Here is a 13,069-nt window from a genome sequence, read left to right as displayed (position 1 = left end):
CCTTTCAACAACCTATATCACGAATACATCCTTTATTAAGGAGCAAATGAAGAACTAATTTACAAATTTCTAATCGTAATATACTTTTTTGAAATCTCCATAGCAGCAGAACACTGGGATAGCACAAAATCTAAGAAAACGTTATTGAAGAACTTATGCAGACAATATTTTAGACGTGGTTGCTTAGAAAAAAAAAAAAATAATAATAATTTGATAAATTTATATATTGTACTTAATCTCAACAGCGTCTGAAGAATTTTGGGATTAAATTTTGCCTTCTAAAACGAAAATATTATACTTTTTTGCAAAAATAATTAGTGTAAAAAAAAAGGGAAATATACATATATTGCAAAGGAAACCTAGCCATGCAGTTTCAATTTAATACATTTAAAGTTTTTGATAACATTTTCGGAAATTAAAAGAACACAGTCATTTCTGTGAAATACAGTAATTTCGTTTTATGCGATCAACGTCAATCTAGTAGTATCAGCAACTAATAGTCAGAACCTAAGACTGCAAAGGTTTCATTTTGCCCGGAGTTTAACTGATTTCAAACTCAAAATCCAAGTTTTTCGACAGTTTATTGCATTTTTTTTTAAATTTATGTTTATTTAGATTAAGCTATCTTTTAAAAACACAAAATCCTTTTATACATGACGGTATAAACAATACATTGTTCGACAAAACCAGGTTAAATACTCCCTTCTCTCCCACTTTAATATTTTTTGAAGTGGCATTATTTAATATTTCTCTCGCGATTTAAAATATCTTTTCAAAAGATGCCTTTCCATCTATCTTTCGCTCAGTTTGAGTAGGACAACAGTTTCAGAGAACTGTGATTGCAACCAGAATTTGCCTGCTGCAAATGCTGCAGCGAACGGCGAAAATTCGACCAAGATGGCGGCCGGAAGAAGAAGACCTTGCTAGAGTGGCAATGTAGATGTTCTGCCAGCACAGCTTGCAGCAGTGGAAGCGGAAAGTCTGCTGCGCTGCCGGTGGCACAATTTCCCCCATCGCAACGGCGACCAAGAAGAAAATCCAATAACTGGGGTGTAGCCTTCGTTGGCCTCTCGCCGACGACACGGCATGTAAAAAGCTATGAGGTTTCCAAGGGTGTTCTGAAGCGCGGAGGAAAGATGTTTTGTTGTACCACCGTCTCAAAACGTAAAAGTAACGTAATTATATAAATAAAAGTATGAATTCCGGGTTAAAATATTTCTTCCAGAATTACCATGCTATGCAAAGAATTAAAGTGTCAGTCACCTTTTTATGTAATTTGATTTAATATGGTACGATTTCGATATTATTTACTAGCATCTCCAAGAAAATATTATTAGTGAATTTCGTGTCTTGGCAAAACAGAAATTCTTACCATTTTACTTGCAAGTTGTATTTATTGCAAGCATCCTCCTCAAGGGTTCGGGTCTGTGTAAGGGGGGGGGATCACAACAACGCCTTGAATTATTAAATAACAACAAAATTTTCATCATAGCATTAATGGAGTAATATCATATCGAGATCATCCGCATAGCAATATCATCCGCTTAGTATTGCGGTTTTGAACAGCTCATTTTAAATACATGATTTGATATTTATTTATCTTGAATTTCTGGAAATGCATTCGTAACACATAAAACCTATCGTAATTGTTTAGCTTAAAATTATTTACCATATTAGTTTAGTATCTGAATATAAAGATTAATATATTTAAACTTTTAACTATAAATTTTCAAGGTGTTAAAATGTAACCTGAAATTTTCATTTGTCTCATCTCATTTTCAATTAATAATGATAAAACAAGACAGCGGAGGTGGGGAAAGAAAAAGACATTGTCATAAAACTCACAACACATAAATTAGATTTTTTACAAAGGTTAGACAAAATCATCAGACTTTTCTAAACCCAGAATGGCAAAATAAATTGTGCTTTTTTTGTGAAAAAAAAAAAAAAAAAAAAAACCTCCTTAACTATGCTTGCTTCAGCGGAATTTTACGCGACAAAATAATAAAACATTAAGGTACTCAAAATCTGTTATATTCTTAAAGATTTACCTAATACTTATCCTCATTCTAGGTTTTTTTTTTTAAAGAATTTTTAGCTTCGCCTGCATCGATTGGCTGATCTCTTTCCACTGTTCAGCAATGCAACATTTCGTTGCAATAGATTTCATAATACCAAAGTTTAACCAGGTTTTCTCTGCCTCCAATTTATCGAAATATACTCTGCATTGATGTGCTTATTCGTAGTAAGCAGAATTCAAATTACGGTTTTGAAAGGCACTTGATAACTGGAAAAATGGGAAAAATCTCGGCTCAATTTCAGTTTTATACTTGGATCATTATTTAACTATCTGATTAACTAATTACCACAAAGCACGGGAATGTTGATTGCCTTATAAGGGATACCTTCGTGACTGTCTTTATGAAATTTCCTTCAAATTAGACAATGTCTGAAAAACCCATATAGCTAGGCCGTTCGCTGAAAACCGAAAGAAGCCTAACTACAAGTGTTCAGTTGTTTTATCCACTCAGTCCTCAAAAGTGGTTTCAAACCTCTATTTCCTTTTTCAGCTGTTATATATCTTCTTATATCATTACTTTATTTAATAATTTATAAAATAATTCATCTTTGCCAAATATTTTCGTTAAAGCTAAAGTTTCCTGTATGGTTTATGCTACTATAAGATTTTTCAAAATGGCATTTAAAACTCTTTTGATGTTTTGAACAAACTTTTTTTTTTTTTTTTTTCTTTTTCAAACGCATTTGGAATAGAAACATAAACTTCTTTCATAAATTTTAGGGGTGAACTGTATAATTTCCTTCAATTGAACGTGCTTCTTTTCCGATCGCACAAAAATAGCTCCATTACTAACTAACGGGTAATGGCATAACTCATGCCGACTGTATATGAAATCTGAGAATATTCACAAAATGAAGGACATTTTCAGGACATTTTATGCCGCGGAGATATGCGTCATTTTAAGCAAAATTCAGCCTTGGACCACGAAGAAATATCAGAAAACTTTTGAGTGCTACTAGATTTTAAGTATTTGAATAGCTAAAAAACGATGGGCACTTTTTTTTTTATTGCTCCCCTCTGCTTTGGTTTCCCCAAATAAATGGCTATCTCAAGTAACCTGCGCTGTGTTAAGAAAAATTCACTGCACTTCCCTTGGAAAGGAGATATTTTAAAACCGTGGAATATTTAGTGAATTCATTATCCTTTGTCAGACCGTATTATGACTTACGCTGAAACTGCATGTAAAGCTACCATCTCTCTGCTATACCGCGAGGAAACTTCCACATTCTACTCGGTTTTTTAAATCATTATATAAGGTCTTGACATCTGTAGTTTCAGCTGTGCGCATGGTCCTCATTCGTTTTGTAAATTCTCTTCGTTGACTGGACATTGCAAAGATGTTTGATAAACTCTTCATTAAGCAACAAACAGGAAGAAGAAGGGGGTAATCCGGAAGTTCATATTAATTTCAAGCCATTCTTACTACGCGTCAGCATTTAAGATAAATTATGACAACTTTTTTCGATTAATTTTATTCTTTGAACGATAAATGTAATAAACACCAAAATTTCCATCGGTATACGGTCGGCGGAAAAGTGGATATTAATTTATGATTGGAATTTTGATGTGCATTTTATTTGTGATTGACGTTAATTAATGATGGAATAATATAATAACAACCAATCTATCGTTTGGCAATGCTGTTCTGAACCAACTAACTTCAAATAAATGATTTTATGCTCTGTGTCTTGGCTGTCTGAAGATCCATTCTTTAGTAGATATACGTAACTGTTAACCTTCACAACTGAGTGTTAAAGTGGAATATGAATACAAAGATTACATTGCAATTAAAAAAATTATGTTATTTCAATATTTTTAAACGATTGGAAATTTTTAACGATAACTCTTATTTAAGATATTAGACTGCAACCTGAAGGTCTGAGATTGCACTTTGTTTTTTAATCCTCCTCCAGTTCGAGAATAAAATGTTAGACATCCTCGCAACAGCTTACTCTGATGCTCTTCTTTCCAAATCCTCACAAACTTCAACAGCAAATGTTTAAAATTACGTAATGTGAGACCACTCGAATTAAACTGAATCTTCCCTTCAGTCCAATTCTAAATGAAAAGTGCTAAGCTATGAATCAACACCAATTCGAGCTCTTCTGTAAAAATCAATGCATCAGCTTGCATTGTGAACGAGAAAGATCGACAAAGCTCTGCATTTGTAAGGCTCCTTTTATCCTCATCGCAAATGCTTCATTATACGTATCGATTTCAGGAAGAAATACTGGATGGCAACTCTTGAGAGCGCTTTCTTTGGACGATATCCAATGAAAAGAAACTGTCGAGGGAAAAAAATTCATGAATGTTTAAATCTAAATAGAGTGGGACTTAAGACATTAAAAAGAAATTTTAGGTTAAAAAGAAATTAAAAATCTCTGTACCAGGTGCGTAATTTATGACGTTAAAAACATCATTTATCGATTTAAATTATTCTGAAAATGCTAAAAAATTTATGATTTAGATATATTAAAAATAAAATGAGTATAGAATTATAACAATTTCATACATTGCTAAAATAAAATTAAATCGAAAGTGACACTCATGTTCGTTGGTCAACGATGAACTGCGTGTTGACGATCATCGGTATGAGGTGCAGCAAATTTTCATCTGAAGGAACACATGTGTTCATCAAGATATATGGACAACGGTATTGGGCGACACAGTAAGTTTAAAGGGGTTATTAAAATGCGATTACACCGAAGGACTTCTATGCTATCAAAGGCGTTGGCCGTCAATGATATATAGGCTGACGATCTCTCGCATGGGTACATACATTGCTAAAATAAAATTATTTTATATTACATGCAATGGCTGCAGTTGCTACGTCTCGGGGTGATAAAAACAGGGAAGAGCATTATAATTTAATGCTCCAAAATTTTTGGAAAGACTTCTTCTCTACAAAATGTTCTAACATCCGTAATTGAAGAAAACATTTATTTTAAAACATAGTTTTGATGGATAATATATACGGAAACGTATATCGGATTTTTAATTGCATTCCGAGCGGAAGGTATGATTTATTTCTGTATATTTATAACCATCTAAAAACATCACTATTCGAATGGCTTTGTAAGAATTATCAGGCCTCTGAAGAATAATAACTTTGCAAAGCGAGCGCAGGCTACTGTATCTTGTAGCAGCTTACATTGACTTCTGGTATTCGAAAGACACCTCCTAAAATGCTGAAATGTCTTTATTTTAGTTTGAAACTCAGAATAAGCTATTTGAACATATTCTTAAAACAACGTTTCTCAATCTGCGGTCCGTGGACCAGAATTGGTCCTCGATACGTCCCCTTCACGTAGCTAAGTAGACTATCTTTCAGACGTATTTTAAAACTAAGTGAACTAAATCTTAGCCTCCAAGATAATTCTTTGATGGTTTTCAATGCTCACGAGGAATGAAAGGAGTTTAAAGGGAAACTTGGTTTCTGCATTAGTTGTGTAGAAGATAAATTTTTGACCATTTCAAACCTTAGAGCTATTTTTAGTGAAAAATGATATCGTTATTGGCAAAGGATTATGCAATATACCAATGCTCGCAATTCGAAACTCTGAAATCACAGTTTGAAACTTATTTTTTTAAGTGATAAATATAACGAACTTTCATGGGTTTTTTTTGACCTTTCCTTTAAAATTTTGAAAATAACAAACGGTCATTGAATGAAAATGAACGGCTAATTGATCTCTAGAATGACATCGGACTTAATATGAAATTCAAAGCGAAGCGTGTGATTAACCTCTGGTTATGATTAGTAAAAACGAAATATAGAGAATGACGTTTTAAAAGTTATAATTCAGTTTCTTTTCTAAGTATCATTAACTAAAAAAGAAGGGGGGACCAAAACCGACTTGATCTCGGACTTAAACGTACCAGCATATATCTTAAACACAAACAGCTGCGCAGAATCAGAAAGCTCATCCATGTCATTAACACCAATACCAAAATTTATTTAATTTTTAGCTAATAGCATAAAGATTACCCAAACTCTAATAGCTCTGAGTTATTAAAAAAATATATAACTTTTTTTTCTACTACTTAATTGATTAACAAATATAAAATTAACAAATTGATTAAGACAAATATAAAATTAAATGAATGTTAATTAATTGTTTTTTAATATAAATATACTGATATCAACATATTATAAAGTATTTTCGAATGAGACAAAGAGAAAGATGGTCAGCAGGATATTGTAATTTTTTAAAACGACCCTCACCTAAAAAAGTTTGAGAAACGCTGCTTTAAAACATTGTCGAATAGTAAGTATAATACTTAATATATTATAGTAACATTTCTCTTTTCATTGCTTCCTTGCAACTATTACAAATGAACATGAATAGCTGTAGCACAATAGAGTGTCTGTCATCTGCATTTTCACACATTTGGTATAAAAAGTGCAGATTTTCATCTACTTTTCTAGCTATTGATGGCCAACAAACTTCACTTTTTTGCATTTTGACCCAGATTTCTTCTTTTCATTCTTACAAGCGATAAACATAGTGAGAAGCATCATAGCTGATGGAGTCTTAACTCGCTGTCTGACGTTTGCTGGAACCTTAGCAGAAATATTCCTGAAGCCAAGGAGCACAGAAAATTGTATATGACTATCTTATGAAACAATTAGACAATCAATTCCCCTATGGAGTATAGAGGAGTGCGTGACTTTATGAGAATGTCACCACGGACGGATTTACAACAAGGCCAGATCTAAAATGGGCCAGATTTGCTATCTGTGCCCATTTTAGAGGGTCTGAAAATCTTTTTATAATGTTAAAACATGTTCTAGATTTTATAAACTTAGAAGCAAAAAGACATTTTAACAGCTTCTAAGATTCCATTTTTTCAGTTTATTTTTCTTTTTTTTTTCCATTTTCTTGTTCTAGGCAAGTAGACCTTTTCAGCTTTTATCCTTAATCAGTCAACTATACAGAAAAAAACTAAGATCTTACTTTAAGATATACAAATTTATACTTTATATAAAACATACTAAACTGAAACCATGACCATAAAAACATGAAGTCGGTTTTATTTATTTATTTAAATAACGTTAAATGAAAAATTAATTAATTATTAAGTTATTTCGTGAAAAACTTTATATATTTAGCTTCGGTATTACATAAAAATAGGAAAAGGAAAAAAAAAAAAAAAAGAAGCAAGAAAAGAAAGTCTGAAAGGATTCAGAGTTTAATATCGCATCAGAGGATTTGTTAAGATGTATTATACTCTCGCTGACTGTCAAAGATTACCAGTCTGCGTTCGGACTCAATCTTGCCAACACATTTTTTTGGGTCTGTTTAGCTTCATTATTAAGCATTATTTTCTTCGTACTAACACATAAAATTCAACATTAAAATCGCAAAAAATTAAAAACAGTATACCTTTAGAATTCCCGATTGAGTGTTAGGGGTTGTCATATACTTTTATATATTCGTAATATTATTTTTCTTAAAAACTACTCACTCGCGCGACCAGCCGCCTAAAATAGTTATCATAATAAAGAAAAATATATAAAATTATTTTATATAAAATTATTAGTCCAACTAGTGTAATTTCATAAAAATATTTAATATTTCTAATTAAATGATTTTTATGCATTTTTATTTAAATTAATCACATTAAAAGTAAAAAAAAATATTCATAAGAACTGTATTGATTACTTTTAAATCGCTTATTCAGTAATATTTCAGTTTAAATCTGAAAGTTAAATATATTAATTAGGCTTTACTGAATGGCAACACGCTGGAGCATGGAAAATAAAAGTATTTCATTTTTGGCAGTGGCAACACATCGCTTTCAAATAGCCGAGTTTGTTGATTAAATTGAAACATAATTGTCTTACATTTTGTCCAATGGCAACAATCTGGCATGCTGGAGATAAAAGTCAAGCAGGATAGAAAAAATGGAATAAACCTCCTCCGTATACCCCGTGCAATGAAACATCACGGTATAACGTCACGACTTATCATGGCCGCTGCCATAAGCGAGTTTCTGGTTGGTTTTGCTTGCAATCTAATCGGTGTTGTCTACATGCTATCTTTCATCATTGAATGTTTAGAAGTCTCCCGTTCTAATTTTAATATTTAATATAAATGATTTTCTACCTAGTATATAGAAAAACCAGAAGAACTGAAAAAACTGCTCCAAATTCAATAAAATCTAGGTACATGAAAATATGTAAATGGTAACTATACGACATAGTAAAACCTAGAACACCAGTGGAACGTTCAACGGTATTTTAAGCAAAAATGCCTAAAGACCCTTTCCTGAGCCTCTGGATGTTGATATTTGCTCTAAAAGTCAGGATAAATTTATTTAAAAATATATTTCATCTGTACGCTGTAAGGCGGCCATGAAAGGCAGTTACGTCATGTTGTTGAAAGTTCCTTGGCTTCATTTTTGTGACGCCATGTCCAACAGTGTTGCCACTTTTTGCATTTAAATTTGTTACTAAAAAAATCGTTAAATTTGTACAAAACCTAAAATAAATAAATAAAAAATAAATACGAAATTCAAAATTGGTTTCGAGACGTACATGCAGTACGTCTCGAACGTTGGGTTTAGAAACGTACATGAAGGACTACATGCATTGAAAATCTAGTGGTTCTAGGTGCCGTCATTTTTCCATTGTGCTAGAAAGCATACATACAGATTCTTCATTATTTAATCTTCTTAAAATAATGCGTGGCCAAAACATTTGGTGGCAACAGTGATACGGAGAAAAAAGTGAGTTTCGAAACTTATAACACCTCAGGCGCTTTGGAGAAGAAAAAAATTAAAAAACTCTAGGGAGGGTCTCTATGAAAAGTTTGGTCCTTGGCATTCAATTTTATAAACCGTCCCTAAATGTTAGCAAAGAATTAGAGCTAAAACAAGTTATTTTATTCTTATCAGCACAGAAACTAATTACGTGATATCACTTTTTTTTTCTTTTATTTAATGTCTGGTAAATCTATTTGATCAGATTACATTCAATTCATTTAAATTTCTGTTTGATTTAAAATTCCGATCTTAAAATCGTACAGCTGCTCACACTGACAGATTAAATTTGTTAATTTAAAAATATGCCACTGATAGCAGTCGCAAGTTATTTAAAATATCGAACAAAAGCCTTCCTAGCGTGCCTTCGTGGTGTAGTGGTTCTGCACACTGGGCTGGTATTCCAGAGGTCCGTGGTTCGATTCCCGGCGAAGGCGTTGCTAATTTTTCATCTTGTCTGCTTCCAAAAAAAAAAAAAAAAAAAAAAAAAAAAAATCCTAATGTCTCTACAACTTGAATTAAATATTTTTCCTTTCTAGACGAAGGTGAAAATTATCATTCGGTAATGATAAGTGTTAATTGTTAAGCAAAATGTTATGTGAGAAGATTTCAACATAAAATTTAAAAAATAATAATAACAACAAATCTGCTTCAAATTTTGAAGGTGGGGGTGATGTTGTGAACGTATTGTTATCAAAAATATATATTATGTATGCAAAATTTCAGGAAATTCAGTAAAAGAAGGTGAGAATTGATTTCAAGATTTGTCTCAAACAGATAAACGAAGCATAGTTGAATATAAAATGTATAAAAAGCATTTTAAAGTTATAAAATACTATATTACAAAGAAAAAAATGCTTTCAGCTGTCGTAATATTATTGATCATGCGTAACTAAGAAGAAAGTCGCACAGATACTTTAATTTTAAATTCTTAAAGGCACATGGAAGTGAATCGCGTGAAGTCATTCTTACTATGTTACTGTTTCCACTGTTTCTTAAGTTTCATTAAATGTCCTAATATGATTCTTCTGTTTGAACCTCACAATTTTATTTTCAGTTGCATATGGCCAAAAATATCATGACAGCTAAGAATATATTTTAGGTTTTAGCGCATTTTATTTAAGTTGTGTAATTAAAAAGTTTTTTTTATATAATTTTTAATATGTTTTTTAGTCAATAGACTCAGAAAAGTAATAAAGAAAACCACTAGTTCTGTAGGCAGATTATTCTTTCTACATCTGATATAAGATTACATTTAATTCAATTAAATATCGGTCTCATTTAGAAGTACCATTTAATCACCACTTAAAATCCTGGGCCCTGCTTAATGAATGATTATATCTTCTGATTTAAGAATTCATCATTGTTAGCATCCACACCACAGTTAAAAACCGAACAAATTTTAGAAATCCAGCAAAAGTTGGAAAATTGCCTTAGAAATTTTGAGAAATTTGGAGGATTATAGTGAGAAGATCAAAATGATTAGTTTGAGTTCTAAACGATTCTTTGCGCGAAAAATTCTACAATAAACAAAATTTTTTTAAAAATCCTTTGTTGAATTTTGTGAAAGGTTTTGAGGATTATTTGATATAATCGCAAATACGTATGTGTCAAAAATTCGAAGAAAATCAGATCGATAGAGGAAGGTCGAAATTTAATTTCAGTATTTGGCCTCGAACAAATAAAAAGAGAAACCCAATTAAATAAAACCTTATAATTATAAGAAGGAGAAAAGAAAAGAAATGCATGGACCCTAAATAATAGAATTCGCAAAATTTAATCACCACTATTACAAATGAACAACAAATTTTATAATTTAAAAAGATAGTACTATAATATAGGCTCTAAATTTGTTGAAAATTTAGCAAACGTTTTAGATTCATGTAAATTTATTTCTTTATTATTTTTTATGTAAAAATTATGTAAAAATATTTTATTACTTATAAACTTTAATAGAAATAACACACGAGCTCCTCTGGCCTAATGGATAAGGCGTTGGTCTCCGGAGCCAAAGACTGTGGGTTTAAGTCCCACCAGGGGCGTGATGTAAGCCAGCTGGCGATGCCTTTTTTATGTTCGTTTTTTCCCAAACATTTATCATTATAACGAGGTCCTACAGAAAACCTAGCAATATTTAAGCTTAAATAGAAGCTGACTTATTTTAAAACAATTTGAAATTTCAACCTTAGGTTGTTCGTTTATTACTTACTTTATTAGAATAAATGGATTTCGAAAAATTTGGCACAGGTTTCTCTTCTGCAAAAAGTAAAAATATTCTACGCCATTTTTCTAGAAACACTTCATTTAAATATGAAGAAATGAACAATTTTCTAATTAATTTCTTCATTTTCTTATTTATTGCGTATCTTTTTTGTTACGTATCATTATAGCTGATAATAGAGAGAATAAGAATAAATAAAAAAATAAAAAAGAATAAACAATTTTTATTATATGGTCACCTTTTTTTCTCATTATTTAAGCATGATATATCTTATTAATGCATAGAATAACGGGAAAAAAAAAAAAGAAGAAAAAAGAAAGAAAAAAAAAAGGGAAGCAATTCATTGTGTTGTTTCTTCTCATTTAAATCTTTCTTTATTATTTATTAATTCTCATATTCTGCAATACATCTTTAATTATTAAGATTATATATTAGTAAAAATGGTAAAAAGATAATATTAATTATTAATAATATATTATTATGATTTAACAATGCATAATAAACTATTATAAATAACTATTTTTATTATTTTTATTTCATCCATTGAAATTATACTTCCGGCAAAATGAGGCAGAATATTCTTTTATTTTTGAAGAAAAGGAATTTCTGCCGGCATTTCTCGAAGCGCATAGATCTTTTATACAGATCCTATGATGCCTAACTGAAGTGATATTGTGAAAAGCAATGTTCCTCAAACTTTTAAATCTTGGGCAGTGATTTTAGACACCCATCTAAATAAAGCTGTTCTATAAAGAGGAAAAATTCTTAAAAGAAAATAAAGTAACAATGAAATAATAATAAATGCACATATAGACGACACTAAGGTGACATCCGTCCTAGATCGAGCCATGCAGAACGTCACTGTTAACAATTAACTGAATAATATAAACTAATTCATAACTACCAGTAAATATATGTAATTATTATATTATAAGAAAAAGAGTACTCCAGAGTTTTACCAACCTAGCAGAAAAAGTATCTTTCAAAACACACTTTGAAAATGACTGGTCTAAAATTTAATTTTACTTAATTTTTAAGATTCAAATGAAATTCTTTCTCTGCCATCTTTTGGCAGTATATAGAAACTCAGTTCATACTAAGATAATAATTTCTCATTTATTTAAAAATCTGATAAGAACTTTCATTAGATTTTAAAATCTAACGATAATTCTAATATCTAATGATAAATTCTCATTCATTTTAAAGTCTAATGGGAATTTTGGAGAAATATATAATAAAAGGAGTACAAAGAAATAGCTTTGTCATAAGGAAATTTCCATCGCACTCGGACAGAATCCATCTGCTTCCTGCAGGTAGGTGCGCCTTAGGTCCAGGTGCACGAGTTTCTTTGTCCTCAACTCCCGCAGCCCTGAAGACAGGAAATCTTTTCGCAGGTTAAAAAAAAATAAAAAGAAAAAAAGTAAAATAAAAATAAGGTTTATTGACAAGCTCCTTATAATTTGTTTCTTCAAATTTGTCTCACCTCAAAACAGAATGCAACAGTTTATAAATTAGTAAAGAAATATATAATTAAAATGTGTATAGTAAAAAAATTAATTTAGAGCTGAAATGAAGATTTAAGTTGCTAAGAAGCATGTTTATTGCTTTTAAATCGTTCAATTTTTTAAGCAATTAATAATTAAATTCTAAAGATAAGTTAAAGTCCTTAAATTTTGCCGAAATCCATAACCCTGGAAACTGATAATTCTGAGCCTTATGTTTATGCAGTGCCAACATTTACAAAAGCAAGTGAGTGATCTATATTGGCAGCGTAACTTACTAAATGCAACGATCCTATACTACTTTAGAAAGTCTCAGCTATGGATGTCTCTAATATCAACATGCTCAATTTTTTCTAGTTACAAAGTTCTAGCTAATTCAGCTCCTTCTCACCTAAGAAATTTAATTCCGTAACATTAACTTATGAAATTTTTGTGAAATGCACACTTTTTTATGAAGTTTTACTTTTAGTTAAACTTTATAACTCTGGTAGCATAAACTAG

Source organism: Stegodyphus dumicola, chromosome 7 (genome assembly GCF_044657685.1).
Source record: "Stegodyphus dumicola isolate Sdum_Otavi_A_Nest chromosome 7, ASM4465768v1".
Classification (NCBI taxonomy): Eukaryota; Metazoa; Arthropoda; class Arachnida; order Araneae; family Eresidae; genus Stegodyphus; species Stegodyphus dumicola.
Note: the sequence above shows the minus strand (reverse complement) of the source record.